The 20,665-nt window shown below is 41.1% G+C and overlaps 1 protein-coding gene across 1 annotated transcript in view; it reads right to left on the bottom strand.

Annotated features, from left to right (window-relative positions):
- Nucleotides 1-20,665, bottom strand: part of LOC126426850 (neprilysin-2-like) — a 285,437-nt gene that overhangs the window by 154,735 nt on the left and 110,037 nt on the right. The gene's annotated exons all lie outside the window — the stretch shown is intronic.

Consider the following 20,665-nt stretch of genomic DNA (forward strand, 5'->3'; position numbering starts at 1 on the left):
TTTCAGTGTTCGAATTTTTGGCATTTTCCCGAAACGTAGACGCTTTTTTATGGACTTGTCTTGAGAGTACTACTGATGATCCGTCTCTGGCCATGAGTACCTTAGCGTGCTTGCTGTTCAACTGCCTTGGCTTGTTTAGCTATTCTTAGCTCCCACCAAGTTGACTTAATAAGGTCGTAAGGTAGTTGCGATGACTATGGAGCCGCAAGGCTTTTCTCTCGTATTCAGGACACTTTTTTTATTTTTGGAATGGGAATGCTGTTAAGTTGGGTTATCTTACAAGATTTGGAACCCAGAGGATCTTTTAGGTATGTGGTTTGGTAGGTGAGTAGGTATCATTTCAATCTGCTCATTTTTATCTTAATACTTATTGTCCTCTACATAACAAGGACCTGTAAACGATTGAGGTAGGTAATCTGAAAATAGTCGTAAATGAGTTACGTGTAGTTGGCATCTTACATGTCCACGTTTCCAGCTCTCTATAGCTGAAAGAACCTCTTGCCTGAGACTGTGAGATCATTTGGAACTGGCTACTGAAATCATTTAACTGAGGTTTCAAGAAGGAACTCATATATTCTACTCTCCTTTGCATCACACTAACACAGTGCTAATATTTCGGTAGAAATGTCTCATTTCTTCAGCTTCTATCATAATTTAGAATCAGAATTATGTTTACAATTATATAAATTCTATCAGTTCGGCTAATGCAAATTAATGTAGCTCGCCTAAAATTGGGAAGTTTAGTGTTCCACCCGCCATGTGGTTTTTGAATATGGGCAGCACATTAAAATTTGCTAAACCAGGATGGATAAGGCAAATAATTGTCTAATTTTCACATGGAATTTCAGTTTTATGCAATGTGAACGAAGTGTGGTCACAGTTTCCTCTTGTGATAACTTAAAGTTTCTCCACCCATCATGAGCCCATAACCAATAGCAACTAACATGCTGCCTGACTACAACACACAGCTCTTCTATGCGCTGCTGTGTCTTCTTGTATATGTTCCGCAGTAATACGTCACCACCAATCACGTCCATTGCTGCTTGATGCATACACAAAAATAATCAGCTCTTAAAATAACATCAATTGCCAGCTTCAGCACAATCAGAAAATTCACAGAAAATCTCTCACCCTGAGACAAAAATTCGATACACACCTGTGTCTTAGCTTCAAAACTGCTTCCAAAGATAGCCCGCTTCACCTTAGTCCACTGCAACCCATGAAGCTACACTTTCATACTTCTAAAATGCACCTCACTCAACACAAGTCCAGTGCTATACATATCAAGAACAGACGAAAAAATAAGTCCATTAACATCTATTTTAAGCACTGGACTCACCAAAGAAATTATATTTTCCTGTATCTCTCCAAGCAAACGCTACATCACATCTTCAAAATTCAACACATTCAATTGTTCATAGCTAGTATTCATTATATTTTCAGTATACAATCAGCTGCTGACTGAAATTGTCAGTCATACGTCGGTGGACTCTGTGTACACACATTGTTCCTTGGATTAACTGATTGCACCTCCATAATCTGCACTCCTGAATCTCTGTCATACCTATAAACGTCTCTGTTATTACCTCTGCTACGTATGTAGTTACCAAAATGTCTACCATTCCAGGTGTTTCTGTATTTTCCATAATCACTATTCACACTGCAGTCCCGTATTTCATCGCAATGTCTTCATCTGCCATTGCCTTACCTGTCATGTTGGGAACCAGATAACTCATGATCGTAATTTCTACTTCATTGTGACCAAGGATATAGATAAATAAACTGATTGTTGTTCCTACCACACTTTGTCGTCATTGTCACACTCCAACTCCCGTAGCACACTTTGGAAGCCCTCCACGTCATCTTCCACAAGACCAGGAAGAATAATTTGTCATAAATGTTGAAGGAGTTTCAGAAGACAAATTCGAATCAATTCATCAGGACCGTAAGGATAGTATGAGGGATGCCTGGAAAATGATTTGGAAGAAAACTCATAAAAAGATTTTTTCCAACCAAAATTTATTTTGAGAAGAGAGAGCTTTTCTTAAACTATTTTTCTGCATAGCTGCCACATTTCTTCAGACATCTATCATAGAGGGGAACTAACTTTTCTATGCCTTCCTCATAGAAAGATACTGCCAGTGAAGAAGGTGATCCAGCTGCTCCCACCAGAACTGTTGAATAATTTCGTAAATGAGACCAGCAGAATAGAGGCGTGCACTGTCATGAAGTAGCACAATTCATTGACTGTGCTTTACATGCCTTTTGTTTTTAATTGCGTGCCAATGTTTTCTCCATGTTCCACGGTATCTTATCCATTAACAGAGGAATGATTTGGAACACTAAATGCTGCACCTGACCTGTCAAGTGTGCAAAGAACTAAATGGTCCAATCAAAGTAAAACATTCAGATATGTAATACGTGGGGCAAATGTTCCAAAAGCGAGTAGCAGTCCTTGTGGTAAAGATCGGCAAAAGAGCAGGGGTGAAGAACAAGTGAAAACAGTAGATGATTACAATAGCACAGAAAGTGAGAAAAAGGTAATAACAAGAATAGTATTACAAGAGAAATAAAGAATCATACAGAAGTTCGTCGATGTTGTTAAAGAAGGGGCATGGCAGAGCTTCTTGTGACAGTAGAATGCATCAAATGGACAAGTTTAGGAATGTGGTCAAGTGTATAACAGTTTCAGAGAGTAGGGGAAAGAGAAGGACAAGAGACTAAACAAAGGAGGAACAGATCTGATAATAGTTCTACCTAGTGCAAATAAAACAAAATATTAGGGGAGATGTAGGGTGTGTAACAGAGGAGCATGGTGATGGAGAAATAATTATAGTCTCAGATAATGAAAACTGCAAATAAAGATGAAACTTTTGAAGATAATAATCATAGTTCTGAAATGATTCAGGTGTAAAGCCACGACAATTACAGTATTTATCAGGTTAAAGCTGGATTGTACAACAAATTGTGCAATGTGCAGACACAAAAAGTGATGACCCGGTACACACTACTAATGAAACAGTAATCTCCACAAGTATGAATAAACGAAGCAAAGAATTTCAGAAACTATCAGATGTAGAGAACAAACAGATTACCAAATCAGAAACAGGTGAAGATATGACAATTCAGCATAAGCAGAAAGCAAGTAAGGAGGCAAAATGTAGACAAGACCTCCAGATAAGTCAACATTTAAAAAGGCAGTTAAATATTTTGGAGTTAACTGGCAGTAGAAAAGCATTTTTTTAGAGAAGATAATGAGAATAAGTCTTTAGTAAGCGTAACACAGACAACAATATCATTAAATGACTACAAGAATAATTTACAAGTTTTTCTCGACCCAAGTATGCAAATTAGCCCGATGTCAAATGCATGTTTTGAAACAATAAGGAACTAAGTAGGAATAGTAGCGATACCTGTTGTAGGTATTAACTAGTTGGCGCAACTGGAAAAGTAGGGGAAACTATCAAGAAACAGTTTATAACAGATTCTGAAATACATTGTAAATGGCTTAGCGATGAATTCTTAGTTATACAAGAGTTAAGTACCGAATCAAAACTGGTGTTTTGTAGACGATACTTGTATCATAATACATCCCATTAAATAAAAAGCAACAGATGATTTGGTAAACAAAATTCTGAAAATTCTGATAATGGACTCTCCCTAAATTCAAAAGCAAGGACACCACATTTCAGTCCTGTGCAAGAAATACAGTCACAACAATCACTTATGTGGTGCATGATCAGGAGTCAGTAAGTGGAATAGAAAGCTCTAAATTTTTGAGTGTACATGTTGATGAAAACTTGAACTGGAAGTAAATGCTACTGAGGTTCTCAAACAATTACGTTCAGCTACTTTTGCTCTTCATGTAATTTTTAATCTTAGAAACAAACCTATCAACCTTCTGACATATTTTGCAATTTTACCCCCTCCCCTATAATGTACAGAGTAATTTTCTGGGGTAATTCATACTTAGAAAGAAAGTATTGATTGCACAAAAGCGAACAGTAAACAATAGAGGTAAATATGACATTTATTGACCACTGTTAAAGCTGTCAGTGGCTCTGAAAGGACTTCAATATGCACCAATAACATTTTTTGATCATTTTCCCAGGAACATAAAATGTCTGAAAGGCAGCAAAGCTGATTTTAAATCTAATTTCAAATCAGTTCTCTTGAACTACTCATTCTATTCCACTGACCAATTTCTAATTAAAAACTGGTAGTTGCAAGAAAATTAAGTTCTTCAGTAGAGCTGGTAACAATAATAATGATAATATATTCCTAAATGTCAACACTAATCATGCATATTCTAAGCTGACTCAGTCCACATTACTTTGATAAAAGAATCGTCCAAATGGTCCATAAAGCATGTAACTAACAAACTAAGTGATTTTTGGGATAGAGTGGTTGGTGAAACATAATAAAAAAGTAATAAAATGTGTAGTGAATGACAAGTTACTCCAAATAGCTTTTGAGGAGCTAAGTGGAAGATACTTAAATCAGAGTTATTCATTAAGAATAAAGTACACTAGGACAAAAGACCGCTTAGGTCATGGTTCACAGCAGTACAATGAAAGACTCATTGATGATCATGAGAACAAAACAAATGAGCTAACGAAAATAGTGGAGCAGATTAATGATTTGGTAGTAACACAAAAGCAGGATTTACATCAGGTGTTAATGGCAATGAACGAGCATTTTCTGATACATATAGATTAGTAAAAGGATTTTAACACAAGGTAGATGCCAAAGAATACGAACCAGTTTTCATTCATCCGTTTCCAATTTCTATTTCGAAGAAGAAAGAAGTACAAAAATAAAGTGATAAGATGATGGAATGAGGCATAGTAGAGCAAAGCTGTGGTCTGTACAATAATCCCTTGAGAACAGTGAGTAAGAAATATGGAGTAGTTCAGGTTGTAATAGACGCTCATATATTGAACAAAATAGTAAAATGGGAAACTGACCGTCCAGAGAATTTAAACAACTGTTACAAAACTTTTATGATTTATGATGTACAGCTAGGTCGGACTGAATGACAGAATATTGGCAGATGTCATCAGTACCTGAATCACAAAAGTATTTGCATTTTTATTTGTAGGAAAATGCTAGCAGTACAGCATTAGAATTAAACACATAACTACCAGTATTTATCGCAACAGCTGATAAAATAGTGGGTGCAGAAGTAAGTTCGTAAATTACAATGTGTGTAGACAATGTGTTAATAGCCCATAAGAAAGGATATTATGTCTGTAGGGCTTGACTGAAAGAATTCACATAAAATAGATGCAATAAAATATTGTCCAGTAGCGAAGTCCAAAAAACAATTGAAAGCTCATCTACTCATAATGGAATTTTATTTTAAAGATGTGAAAGGGCAAGCACTTAACGATTCTCACATGAATAATTTATTGAAATCGAACAGAGCATTTGTCAGGACGTCAAAATGACAATCTGAATTCAAAAAGATGAGAGAAGGTCTTGCCAAATAAATAATATTATATCTTAACGATTTGAATAAACCATTTCATAGGGGAATTGCAAGTCCAGATTTAGGTCTAAGAGTTACATTCTCCGGTGGAAGGAAGAAGATGACCATGTGAAATATTCCCTTAGAAAAATTATAAATGACTGTGCTTACACTGACACAATATTTTTTAGCGCAATGCAATCTGACTTTCAATTATCCCTACAAAAGAATGGCCCTGACTAACAATAACCTATACCTTTCATGAATCACTTACCTTACAAAAATCTTCATTACTCGAACTACTGCAATACAGCGAGCGCCACTACTGCCAGCTAAATAAAAGATTCAAACTACTGAAGGCACTAACTACTGATAGGCATAGTTAGAAAATGAAAGATTTTGGTAGAGAACACACAATGTATTTACCTTAATAGTGTTCAAAAGTCATAATATATATATATATATCAGTTCATGATATCCAGTATTACAAATTTACTCTCTCTGATGGACACACGTCCAGATCACCGCTCTAAAAACTCCGCCATCTCTCTCCCCACATCCACCACTGCTGGCGGCTCACCTCCAACTGCGCAATTCTACGCGCTGTTAACAGCCAACTGCCCAACACTACAATAGCAAATTCCAACAATGCAAACCAGCCACAGACTGCACACAGCACAGCCAGTGATTTCCATACAGAGCGCTAGGTGACGTTACCAACATAAAAACCTAAACAGCCTACTTACACATGTTGTCCATAAAGCATTTGCTTTCGTAAATCGGATGTAAGGTAAATATGAAAGTCATTATACCATTTCCGAAAAAGAAGAGTCAACAACAGTTAAGAGATGTAAACACTTCTGGAATTATTTGTGAGGGCACAAAACCGTACTTCACATACACAACAGAACTTTAACGTTTCTCAAAAATTATTTGCTGTTCCACCGACTAATCCAATAGGGGCTATACTCACAGCAATTTGAGATGGAAATAAAATATTGAATAACAAATGCATTCCTGAGGGCATACGTTATCTTTTTCAGATATTCGAAGAAAATAAAGAATATGTACAATGGAAAAGCATTGCTTTTACATTTAAGGAGTTTTATATATACATCTAATATTATTTATTGATGGTTACTTGCAGATGAATATGAGGAAAGAGACCTAAAAGTGGACTATGACTTATAGCTGAAAATTTTATTTCAGTGTTACACACTTTCGTACATTAGTGTAGTCTGGTTTCTTCCAGAGAAACCAATAACTTATTGTAAGTAAAGGTGTAGGGTTCATCTAACGAAAGTAGGAAGCCATTAGGGCTGTGAACTATCAAGCTTTTTCCCTTGCCGTTCCGTTCCTGGAACGCCATTTTTACAGGAAGGCCTTGTCACTTCCGTTTATGGAGCTCCCAGTCTTTGGAACGAGGTGTACAGCAGATGGGTTGAAGTAAAGGACATAGCCAGCTAACAGTGGTTCACTGAGACCGTTTTCTCTTCATGACTTTTATATTTTCTGCTAACATGCAGTTCATGGAGAAGACGACAGTAATTAGTACATCTGCAGTAATAAATCTTGTCATGAAAACAGCAGCCGTGCATGCAAGATATTTCCAGAGAAATTTATGGTGTTGCGAAAGTTGCATCATCTTGCTTGTAGAATGGTTTCAGAAGTTAGACATTATGGCGTGTATGATCTAGTTGAATAACATGTGACACTGCGGATGCTGTGGAAGCAATTATACACCATGTTCTCACCTCCACTGCTTGTGAAAGGGCGAGCTACTGATAATTCATTTTACAGTTAATCATGTAAAGCAAAATCAGACTCGAGTTAAACATAAAGTATGGTGGTAGTGTCTTTGAATTAACACAGCAACAGTTGAGCCTCGAGAAGGCTTTCCTTGTGATGTCAGCTGCACCCTGTTTAGTCTGCCTAAATTCTGTCATAAGGATTATTATTTGTCAAATGGGAAAATAATTGCATTGTAGGCAATATTTTACGTAAGTGATTTCTCAATAATTACGTAAATTCAGTATGACAACAGTATCGAACTTCATTTTTGCATGCAAAACTTCGTAAAATGACTGTCGACAAGGATGTCTTGTAAGTTCTGTTCTGGTACTAAAAGCAAACGATATACACACCACAAAAAAAGTTTTGCATCACCCCAGTTCCCAGAACTCCTGAAGATAGACTGTGGATATTGTATCACAGACACAGTCCCTTTGACTGTTCAGAGATGTCACTAAACCCGCCCAAAGATACAAACAACCATGCATGAGCAGCGCCTATTAGACGGGGGGGAAGGGGGGGGGGGGGGGGGAGGGTCCGACAGTCGATCAGTTCCAGTCATGCCACCAGGAAAGAGGTACATGGCTCGTGTTGTCTGTAGTTCAAACATGCCTAGGCGGTCAATAGCGCGGTTCGATCGAATCCGCATTGTTACTTTGTTGTCAGGAAGGGCTCTCAGCAAGGGAAGTGTCCAGGCGTCTCGGAGTGAACCAAAGCGATGTTGTTCGGACATGGAGGAGATACAGAGAGACAGGAACTGTCGACGACATGCCTCGCTCAGGCCGCCCATGGACTACTACTGCAGTGGATGACCGCTAGCTACGGATTATGGCTCGGAGGAACCCTGACAGCAGCGCCACCGTGTTCAATAATGCTTTTCGTGCAGCCACAGGACCTCGTGTTACGATTCAAGCTATGTGCAACAGGCTGCATGATGCGCAACTTCCTTCCCAACGTCCATGGCGAGGTCCATGTTTGCACCATACAGCGCAGTACAGGTGGGGCCAACAACATGCTGAATGGACCGCTCAGGATTGGCATCACGTTCCCTTTACCGATGAGTGTCGCATATGCCTTCAACCAGACAATCGTCGGAGACGTGTTTGGAGGCAACCTGGTCAGGCTAAACGCCTTAGACACACTGTCCAGCGAATGCAGCATGGTGGAGGTTCCCTGCTGTTTTGGGGTGGCATTATGTCGGGCCAGCGTACGCCGCTGGTGGTCAAGCAAGGTGCCGTAACGTCTGTACTATACGTGAGTGCCATCCTCCGACCGATAGTGCGACAATATCGGCAGCATATTGGCGAGGCATTCCTCTGGATGGACGACAATTCGCGCCCTCGTCGTGCACATCTTCTGAGTGAGTTCCTTTAGGATAACGACATCGCTCGACTAGAGTGGCCAGCATGTTCTCCTGACAGGAACCCTATCGGACACGCCTGGGATAGACTGAAAAGGACTGTTTGTGGACGACGTGACCCACCAACCACTCTGAGGGATCTACGCCGAATCGCCATTGAAGAGTGGGATAATCTGGACCAACATTGCCTTGATGAACTTGTGGATAGTATGCCACGACGAATACAGGAATGCATCAGTGCAAGAGGACGTGCTACTGGGTATTAGAGGTACCGGTGTGTACAGCAATCTGGACCTCCACCTCTGAAGGTCTCGCTATATGGTGGTACAACATGCTATGCGTGGTTCTCATGAGCAATAAAAAGGGCGGAAATGATGTTTCTGTTGATCTACATTCCAATTTTCTGTACAGACTTCCGAACCCTCGGAAACGAGGTGATGTAAGACTTTTTTTGATGTGTGTACATGTTTCAGTTCAACAGAGCGAAATACAGTGACGTGTGGTAGAAGAATGCTGCATGGAGAGGCGTGGCATTGCACTTTGGCACACTTGAGACCAATCTTGCATTTCCTCCAAGATATATGTTTCATATATTGAACTCTTCAGAAAGATATGCGCCACAAAATTGACGTATTTTTGAAAAATTGATTTCGTTTCAATTTTTGACGTCCTATCTCAAACGCTGATAGGGGGTGGGAGAGGGGGGGCGCCACTATTAAGCTTTTGCCCCAGTTCAGAGAATATCGTGGGTTTGGGGTTGACATTTGGACAAAGCTAAGCGCGTACTGAAGTGCGGTTAACTGTGCTTTGCAGACTGCAGACGCGCTTGTAGATGTACGACGGGACTTTAAAAGGTAAGTTTATGTTATAACGGCAGGCAAAATAACTTTTACTGAATTCTGCGCACACTTAAAAGTTATACAAACGCTTGACACCACTCCTGAACACAATCGCCAAGTCCGTGTAAATAGCGGTCGGTGCGTTCTACGCATCGTTCAGTTGCTCGATGACAAAAGACCCGCCCCTTGCTGAGCCGCACACTGAAGCCGTGCGGTGCGTCCCCAGCCGGTTCGCCACTCCACCCGCAGCTGTCCCAGCAGCGGCAGAAGCGGCTCTGCAGGGGGACCGCCCGCTACACGTGTCCTCGCTCGCCCCTGACGGCGCGCCACACCTGTTGCGCAGTGGTCCCAGCAGGGGGCCGCCCGGCAAGCGGATTTCCGTGATCTTTGTATCCGTGGTGCACGAAGTGCAGAACTGAAACATCAGTCTTCCCGTACTGTTCGATGCAATTTTCAAAAATTCTCAAAGAAATCGGTTTTGAATTTCTCTGAGCTACAGTAACTCTCTCAAATTAAGGCTCTTTTCACAGTGAACCGCCTGCCTGATTCGGTAGCGTTTAACAATGACAATCGCGTCATCAGTGGGTCGCTGCTTCGAATCTTGCTATGGAATTACTTTTCCATTTTATTTTTTGTTCAGTTGGAATCCCTAATCTGTTAAATATAAAATGCATCAAATATAAACCAATTAAAACCTATTTAACCATAGTTTTTCATAAAAAATCCTCATATTCTTGTGTCTTATTACATACCAGACACAAAACTGTAGCTTTCACTGGAAATATAAATTATTAATTATAGATACTTTATAAAAGATTATTAATAGTTTTATAACGCTTTTTAAAATTTAAGCCATCATTATTATCAATCTTATGAAATATCGATAATTAGGAATTAAGACTAGATAATTTAATTACAATATGTTTGATGAATTCTATAAGTAAATGATGTGGATATTCCAATTCAACGAAGAAAAAGGAACGAAAATAAAAAGGACCATGGCGATATTCGATCACGCGATTTCTGTTTTCAACGGTACTGAGTGATCAACACGGGCCACCGCTAGAAACCCTTAATTTTAGTGAAATACTGTTCCCCTAAAAATTTCAAAATCGATTTTCTCGAGCGTTTTTACAATTGTATTGAACCGCTTTCGGACATGGGTATTTGAGTTCTTAACTCCACATACCACGAATACAAAAACTTAGAAAAATTCAATTACCGGGTAGTATCTTTGTTAGAGTGGGTCGACATGCGTAACCTACTTCCTGAGGTCCCTCTCGTATCTTAGTATCTAAATGTATTCGCATGGTAGCAGAAACAGAAATGGCGCTAGAGATCCAGATGTTAAGGACTCTAAAGTTGAATCAATATATTTAGGACTTTTTGATATATAACCACCACAATTTGCTAAAAATTGTTGTTATTCTGCGACTACTTTGACATTACCGTCATTATCTGGCAGAATTCTTTTTTCTTCTTAGTTTTTTAATTTTGTTGTCTGAGCAGGACTCATACACCTATACATGTATCAGGTATAAAATATCACCACAGACGTACGTAAAACTGCAGTAGAATCATATTACAAGATGATCTCCTCGTCTAGCAAAGAGGTATATAAAAGGTGATGTCTTCTCAAGTCTTTTATGGTGATACTCTCTGCAAACAGGAATCGGATGGCGACCAGATACTGTAGGAGGTTCGTGGCGTTGTGGGTAATGTGACAGGCATCCTGTTCTGCACCGGTTTCGCACAGTGGTGATGCCACCACACCTATACAATGTATGAGGGTAGTTTGAAAAGTTCTCGAGACGGAATACAAAAAAAGTACTTACATCACTGAAACTTTTTTATTTTTCACCGTAGTGGCCTTGTAGATTAAGGCACTTGGTCCAACAATGTTCAAGTGCCTTGATCCCATCTCGAAAATAACTTTCTTCTAGACCTGCAAAATGTTTGTCAATTCCCGCTATCAATTCTTCGTAGGAAGTGAATCTTTGTCCACCAAGAAAAATTTTCGGTTTTGGGAAGAGTGGAAGTCTGACGGAGCCATATGAGGTGAATAAGGCGGGTTTGGCAACAATTCATACTTAATTCGTGTAATTTTGCCATGGCGACGGCATATGTGTATGAGCGCGCATTGTCTTAATGGAAGATGACTTTCTTCCTTTCTAAACCTGGCCTTGTTTCGCGTATTTTTTGTTGCAATTTGTCCAGGAGGTTAGCATACGAGGTCAGTATTCTCCAGTAATAGTTTGCCCAGTGGCGACATAATCCACACCCATGCTCATAAATTAAGGACAATGCTGATACATGGTGGAACAAGCCTCTGGTGGGCGGTTTGTGGGTTAAATCACCTCGGGGTATGACCGTGCCGTGAATATGACCTGCGGTCGTCGCACGGTGGCGCTGGCAGCAGTCCACATACGCAGAGGTGTGTTGGTGCTTGTCAGAGTACGGTGCAGCGAGCAAGTGTGCAGACGTTTTCAGACGTGCTAATGGTGACTGTGTGTTGAAAATGGCTCAAAGAACAGATATTGATGACGTTATGAGGGGCAGAATACTAGGGCGACTGGAGGCTGCGGAACAAGGCAGATTGTAGCACGGGCCTTCCGTGTGCCACAAAGCGTGACCTCAAGATTACGGCAACGATTCCAGCAGACGGGAAACGTGTCCAGGGCTACAGTGCGGGACATCCACAGTGTACAAAACTGCAAGAAGACAGATATCTCTTCATCAGTGCCCGCAGATGGCCATGGAGTACTGCAGGTAGCCTTGCTCGGGACCTTACCGCAGCCAGTGGAACAGTTGTCTCCAGACACACAGTCTACAGACGACTGAACAGACACTGTTTATTCGCCCGGAAACCTGCAAGGTGCATTCCACTGACCCATGGTCACATAAGAGCCCGTAAAGCCCGGTGTCAAGAACGGAGTACATGGTCATTGGAACAGTGGTCTTAGCTTATGTTCACAGACGAGTCCAGGTATAGTCTGAACAGTGATTCTCGCTAGGTTTTCATCTAGCGTGAACCAGGAACCAGAAACCAACCCCTTAATGTCCTTGGAATGGACCTGTATGGAGATCGTGGTTTGATGGTGTGGGGTGGGATTATGATTGGTGCACGTACATCCCTGGATGTCTTTGACAGAGAAACTGTAGCAGGTCTGGTGTATCGGGACGTCATTTGGCACCAGTATGTCCATCTTTTCAAGGGTGCCGTGGGTCCCACCTTCTTCCTGATGGATGATAACGCACGGCCATACTGAGCTGCCATCGTGGAGGAGTACCTTGAAACAGAAGATATCGGGCGAATGGAATGGCCTGCCTGTTCTCCAGACCTAAACTCCATCGAGCACGTCTCGGATGCTCTCGGTCGACGTATGGCTGCACGTCTTCAAACCCCTACGACACTTCAGGAGCTGCGCCAGGCACTGTTGCAAGAATCGGAGGCTATACCCCAGCAGCTGCTCGACCACCTGATGCAGAGTATGCCAAACCATCGTGCGACCTGTGTACGTGTGCCTGGTAATCATATCCCATACTGATGTGGGGGTACATGCGCAGGAAACCGTGGCGTTTTGTAGCACATGTGTTTCGGGACGGTTTTCTCAACTTATCACCAATACCGTGGGCTTACAGATCTGTGTCGTGTGTGTTCCCTATGTGCCTAAGCTATTAGCGACAGTTTTGTGTATGCCACGTTGTGTGGCACCACATTCTCCTATTATCCTTAATTTATGAGCATGAGTGTACAAACAGAATCCCCTTCGCATACCAGAACACTGATGCCATGACCTTTCCCGCCGAACGAATTGTCTTTGCCTTCTTTGGTAGCGGAAAATCAGCATGTTTCCATTGCTTTGACTGTTGTTTTGTCTCTGAAGTATAGCAATGCACCCAAGTTTCATCTAAGGTCACAAATCGGCGCAAAAAATCTTGTTCGTTTCTCCTAAAATGGGCCAAACATTAATTCGACACGTCCATTCTCATGCGTTTTTGGTATAGTATCAAGAGTCGCGGCATCTAATTTGCAGATAGTTTTTTCATTTGTAATTCTTCAGTTAAAATGTGACATACCCTTTCAGATGACATCTCAAGCGTGAGAAATTTTACACACTTTCAATAGACGATCCTCCGTGACCATTTTGTGCACTTTTGCAATGATTTCTGGAGTAGTGACACATCTTGGCCGACCACTGCGCGGATCATCATCTAAGCTCTCCCGACCAAATTTAAATTCGTTTGTCCACTTGGCAGCAGTTGAATATAAAGCAGCAGAGTCCCCCAGTGTAATATGGAAATCAGCCCGATTGTCCTTTGCTTTCATACCTTTCTTTACGAAGTACTTAATCACTGATCGAATCTCGATTCTTTTCCATCTTCGCAAATCAGTACGCGGGAAAAACAACAGAGTCACGTCATTGGCACAGCTCTCTTCCAAGAGCATTGACGAGGCACGTGTTTACAGGCAATAGTCCAACGAATATCACGTCAACAATTCGTTGCGACAGCGCTCACTTCTCGTGGTAATTCCGAGAACTTTTAAAACCACCCTCGTAGAAGCTTTCTTAACAGCGATGGTTCAATATTAACTTTCTGGAGCTGCGATGTCTCTCATGCTGGAAGTTCGGAATCAGCACCGGGTTCTTTACTAGCATAATTGTTAACTTCGTAACTGGAGGTTTCATGCCGTTTTGTGCTCAGTTTTCCTGATCGTTGATTTACTAACGTTTAAAGAAAGTGTAGCTGGTAATTCCACACGACTGCCCATTCAGTCAGAGACGGCTGCCTTGGGTGTCTTCTCTACTCTATCAGCGGCATGAACGTCTCAGTGGTAATACCAGCACATGGTAACTTCCTGCTTCCTAGTTGTGATCTGCAGTATCAGATTCATGGCGCCATTTGCTATGGGGCAGTTGAATCTTCCGCTTTTGAGGTTTCTTAATAGTTGCAGCGCTCGTCTTGAATCAGAGAGGATGACGAACTCGAAACGCCGCTCGGGGTAGCCGAGAGCTCTGATCCGCCTTGTCACGGTCTGCGCGGCTCCCCCGTCGGAGGTTCGAGTTCTCCCTCGGGCATGGGTGCGTGTGCGTGTGCGTGTGTGTGTGTGAGTGTGTGTGTGTGTGTGTGTGCGTGTGTGTGTGTGTGTGTGTGGTCTTTAGCCTAAGTTAGTTTAAGTTAGATTGTGCGTAAGCTTAGGGACCCATGACTTCAGTAGTTTGGTTCCATAAGACCTTACCACAAAAAACTCGAAACCCAAGAGCTTCCAAAAGGATAGCCAGAAGCTAGTCTCTCATAATCGCGAGTTCTTTAGGCAGCTTCAATTTCATTCCAGTATGACAACTGCTCTCGCAGCAAGTACGACCATATAAATCTTCATTCTTCGAACAATATCTATAAGATTAGTCTGGCACTGCTGTGTTCGGAGAGGTACATCGTCAAAATGAAATTATTCGAATAATCACAGCCAAAGTGTATACCACATGGCTACTATATTAATACGTATTTAATAACTGTTTACACGTGTGAATGTAGAAGGTCCCGCTCAGAACACAATAATTCTAAATAATAATCTGTTTTAAATTTGTAGACCCGTTATACGCACAATACAAAAATTCAAAGTCTGGCAAACAGTGTCTTTAATTTCTAAACGAAACGCAGAATAATATAAGGTTTGAGCAGCTTCTTGTGGTCTTACACCAAAATGTCTTTCACAAAAGCTATGCAGCATAACATAAAGACGATTATATTCATCCATGCTTCATGAGGGCGGACTCTATCGACATCTACGTAAATAATCCGCAAGCCGCAGTAAGGTAGACGGTGGAGGGTTGGCAGAATCGCTCTGCAGACAGCTTCAAATGTCGGTCCCCTAAATGTTCTCATTAGTGTTCCTACAGAAGAACTTCGCCTTTCCATATCATCTGACTAACACTTGTATGTCGTTTGAACCTACTGGTAACAACTCTAGCAGCCCGTCTCTGAATTGCTTCGATGTCTTCCTTTGATCCAACTTGGTGCAGATCCGAAAACTCGAGCAGTGCTCCAGAATAGGTCGCAGTAGTGTCCTACAAGCGGCCGCTTTTGCAGATAAAGCACACTTTCCTAAAAATCTCCCAATAAACCAAGGTCGACGATTCGGCTTCTCTTCCACAATCCTCGCGTCCTCAGTTCCATTTCATGTAGCTCTGCAACGTTTCGCCTAGATATTTAATCGACCTGAGTGTGTCAATGAGCGCCATACTAATACTGTATTCGAAAGTTGTGGGTTTGTTTCTCCTACACGTCTGCGTTAACTTAACATTTTTCTACATTTACAGCTATCTGTCATTCATCACGACAGCTGGAACTGTGTGTAACTCATCTTGTATTCATCACTCAATGACGACACGTCACCGCATACTACAGCATCATCAGCAAACAGGCGAGTGTTGGTGGCCACCCTGTCCTCCAGGCCACTTACGTGTATAAAGAACAACAGCGGTCGTGTCGCACTTCCCTCGGCCACTCCTGACGACACCCACGTCTCTGATGAACACTCGCCGTAGAGGACAACGTACTCATATAGTTAGTTAAGAAATCTTCCAGTCACTCAGATACCCTGGACCTTATCCCGTATGCCCATACCTTCGTTAACAGTCTGCAATATGGAACGGTGTCAAATGATTTTCGGAAATCTAGGAATGTCTTCCTTCCCCCATGATTCGGAGGATATTATGTCAGAAGATGGGAAGCTAAGTTTCTCATGAGCGATGGTTTCTAAACTTCTGCTGATTCGTGGACATAAGCTTCTCGTCCTCAAGGAAATTAATTGTATAAGAACTGAGAATATGTTCAAGAATTCCGAAGCAGACTGATATTACAGATATTGTTCTGTAATTTTGTGGGTCTGCTCTTTTACCCATCTTGTAGGGGGTGAACATTAATAAGATGGACAAACTGCAGGGACGGATTCCTGACTGGAAACGGGGAAAAATAAATCCTATGAACATGTGTCTGGAAACGCATCGTTGCCACAGTAGATGGCGCTGATGAATGAAAGTGCCTCTAACCACGTACCGTGTGGTCGTTGTAGGCTGTGTGACTGACGCAGTGTAATGTGAGCAGCAGAATGGTCCGGTATTCATGTCAGAAAGAGGCAGAGACAGTGTTTCTGTACAGCCAAGGAGGCGGAAACGGCCGAGAGGCAGCACGGCTATCCCACAGCAAGTACCCTCACAGACGCCAACCATCTCTCACGACATTCCAAGTGCTTTTTGGGCGCTTCTGAGGTCCAGGGTCCTTACAGATAGATGAACGTGCAGAGAGGCGGCGGGCTGTGCATACACCAAATCTGGTGGACCAGGTTCTACGGGGCATTGAGACGAACCCCAGTACAGGCTCCAGGTAAGTGGCCCACCAACATAGTGTAAGCCAGAGTACGATTATGTGCATCCTGCGTGAAAACCGCTACTATCTCTATCACCTGCAAGCGTATGGAGGCCACTTTGAAAATGTGTTGTGACGTGGATGCGATGCTGCTCTGATCTGTGTTCTGGGCAGTTTGTTGTCTTTGAAAGTGCACTGACCATTTCTGGACACATGTTCATACGATCTTTTTCCTTCCATTTCAGGTCAGAAATCCGTCTCTGCAGCTTTTCCGTTTCACTACTGTTCATCCTGTATACAGGAGCCACTCGCGGCTCTCGCAGGTCCTTCCTTGGGACTTGTGGCACTGGGCGAGAGACTCGCGATGAATGCGAGGAGAGTAGCGCCCAACGCTGCAGGGTACTTTTTGTAATACCGAACTGAGGTTCCATCCGAAAAAGTAACTCTTTTGGTGTCAAATCCTTCCGTTATTTCTCTACACCAGGGATGCTTATTAATATGTCCTTCGTACATAGGTGATTGCGATGGTCAAACGACGACATGTTTGTACGATTCTCATGCGTGAACTAGTCATTAAATGCGAAATTTAAAACTTCAGCTTTCCTTTTGCTATCTTCTAGTCTTTTGTTGCTGTTGTTGTTATTGCTGTTTTCGTGGTCTGCAGTCCAAAGACTGGAATGATGCAGCTCTTCACTATATCCCACGAAGGACTCTTCATCTGTGAATAACTGCTGTAGCCTACATCCATTTGCTTACGATATTCATTGTTTGTCTCAGTTTTTGCTGCTCACACTACACCCCTCCCTCATTGCGAGACAGTTATTCATGTGTCATCATGTGCCCTGCCCTCTTCAAATGATTCCACGCGAATGCTCCCTCATTACTTACTCGATCTATCCATCAGATTATTCGCATGTAAATACATAAAACTGCAACCAATCACTTTTTTGAATAATTATTTATTATTCCATGAACCGGTTTTCGAACTTTTTCAGGTTCATCTTCAGATGGTTTCCGGAAGTCACATCACTATTTCTAGCATAATTCTGGGTGCTGGCTCTCTGACAAGATGATGGAACACGCTGCCATGACTGTTGTTTATCTGGCGCTATGGATGTAAATTCAGTTTTTTAAGTACTGCGACAATATCGGCGGCGTTTTTCGTTAGTGTCCATGTGTGTGCCTCAGTTTTGATGCCAGTTGGAATATCACTTCCCACACTTTTACACAATTTATATTGATTTACACTGTGACAGCGAAACTTTGCCAGCATCCAGCGTGTTCTATACGACTGTTGCATGCAACAAAGATCTTGACAAAAAGATATGGCACAGGCCTACTTTGCTAAGAGATGTAATTTGTGCTCGTTTTCTTATATTAAAATCGATACAAGGGCAAATATTTTAATCTGACTGACAAAATAAAATATATAAAGAAATGAATTACTACAAGAACAAACTTCAAGTGATCTGATGTCGTATTTATATTCGTATATTGACGTATAATACAGTCAGTTTAGGAGCAAATACTTTAATCAAGATTGGCATTGACATGTTAATGCCAATCTTGATTAAAATACTTCCTCATCAACTGACTGTATTATACGTTAATATACGAATAGAAATACGACATCAGATCACTTAAAGTTTGACATTAGCATGTCTGTTCTGGTAAAAATGGTGCTGGAACAACAGAAAGCGTTTTTGTTGTACGTTCTGCGCAGTGCGGGGTCAGTAATAACTGTTCAGCCGGGGTTCCGGACTAAGTATGGTGTAGATCCTGTAATATTAGTAATTTTCGCCTCACAAACAATAATATACGCTCAATAGTAAATGCCTGATGGCCTAAAGTTATCGAACAATTGTAAAGTAAAAGAAATGAACCATCGCATAGCAGCGACAGAGTCTATTATTCTTTATCTTTGCCGTTCTTGCGCGGTGCCTGTAAATCTCTATGTACATGTATCGATTAATGGTATAAAAAAGAATTCTGCTGTTTCAAGACAAATGAGGCTTTTGGCGCCTCACCTTTTACTGTTTGTATTCTATGAAAGGCGGACGCGGACTTGCTGCGTTCCGCAACTGTATTGTATATTCTATGTGAAAATATTGAGTGAATATGCTAAATGTTATTTTTTTTTCAATCAGAAAACATGTAGTTTCTTGTAACTGATTACGAACAGACAGCATCAAGTGCACATTTTTACTGTTATGTATAAAGTATTTAACCACAATGGTCATCTATTGTAATTTAATATGAAAAGGTACGTAGCATTAAAAAAAAGGTGTGTTACAGATAAGTGTGCTTATTTTAGTAATTTAACCTTGATGATTTCCATCTCCTCATTTACTTGAATTATAATTATTTTGTGTTACTTCATCACCAGAAATTACGATCACGCTGATGGGCCGAACGCAGCATGAGGCAGAAGGTAAATTATCGTTTTCCTATTATTTCTGAACCAACTTTTTTGTGTAGTTCTTTTAAAGTCTATAAATCTTATGGTCCCTTAGTGTTGATCCGGGTATGACTTCATCGCGACTATAAAAATGCACAGAAATGTTAATGTTTCTTCCGAACGATCTCAAATATATATATCAATATGCTGCTCTTATTCAGGTATTTAATGCTCAACGTATGTTATTATAATAGTGTAATCAATCCCTGATTCTGTTGCCAAGTGGCCATCAAAATATTCACTTTTCCGACATTTTTTAAAAAAAAAATATATATATATATATATATAAAAAATAACAATTCTTTTTCTTTTCGTCCCCAAAGAGCAACGCCACACTTGGCGCCCGAACAGGGACTTGATCAAAAGTCATTTCATGTAGGTGTTTAAAAATTTTTCAGTGCTTGTTCTAATAATTGTTTCATTTTTTCATGTGGATGCAATTCAACTGAGGAAGAGAAGTGGGAAAACCTTTTAATTAATTCAGAAGAACAATTGATGAAATTACCAAAAAACGCGAGTATCCAGCCGTATCACCATCAAGACAGCCATAGTAAGTCAAATTTTTATACGCAGTAGCCAAGCTTTCGTAGTGACGTAGCATTTTTCGAGCTGACCAGAACGTAAACCTGTCTTTCCTTGCCTTGAAACAGCTTTATTTAAATTTGTCCATAGTCCATTCTTATGTAGTTAAATTCAGTGAAAGTGTACCATTGTTGTCAGTGTATAAAAAAAATTACGATATGGCGGATAACTACGCTCGAAACTGGTAAAACGTGTGATATTTCATTTGTTTGTAATTAGTAGGAACCATCTTGTCTTCTTGGCGTACATGAACGTCAGTTGTTACCCAGAGTTAAAATTTCATCTTAGGCCCCAGTAAGCCATAGCACTACGTGACAGACAAACGACTGACGGCAGTGACAAACAATATCTGTAGCATTTTGACATTCATGAACATGGCTGACGGTAAACAGCGGACACAAACAAAAGCAGACGACAGCGGTGATGCGAATGGACCTCACTATCCATTACGATCACGCGCGATAGGTACACGAGCGGAGGCAGAAGCAGCCTCGACCGAAGTTTTAGAAGCCGGTCTTAGTGTGCAAACTATTCCCGCTTTTGAAAAAAATGACTTGGCCGCAATGATCGAAGCAATAATGGAACGCAAGTTCGAAAGTCAAAGACAGAGAGAAGCGCAAAGACAGGAGCGTGAAAAGCAGGAAAAATTAGATGAAAAGGCCCGCGAAGAAAAAGAGAAGGCCGAAAGAGGGCATAATAAAAATCAGGTCCTTACAAATTTGTGCAATTCAGTAAAAGCAGACATAAATTCAGTAAAAACAGATCTGCAAACGGAGATGAATAACCTAAATACA

Source organism: Schistocerca serialis, chromosome 11, assembly GCF_023864345.2.
Source record: "Schistocerca serialis cubense isolate TAMUIC-IGC-003099 chromosome 11, iqSchSeri2.2, whole genome shotgun sequence".
NCBI lineage: Eukaryota > Metazoa > Arthropoda > Insecta > Orthoptera > Acrididae > Schistocerca > Schistocerca serialis.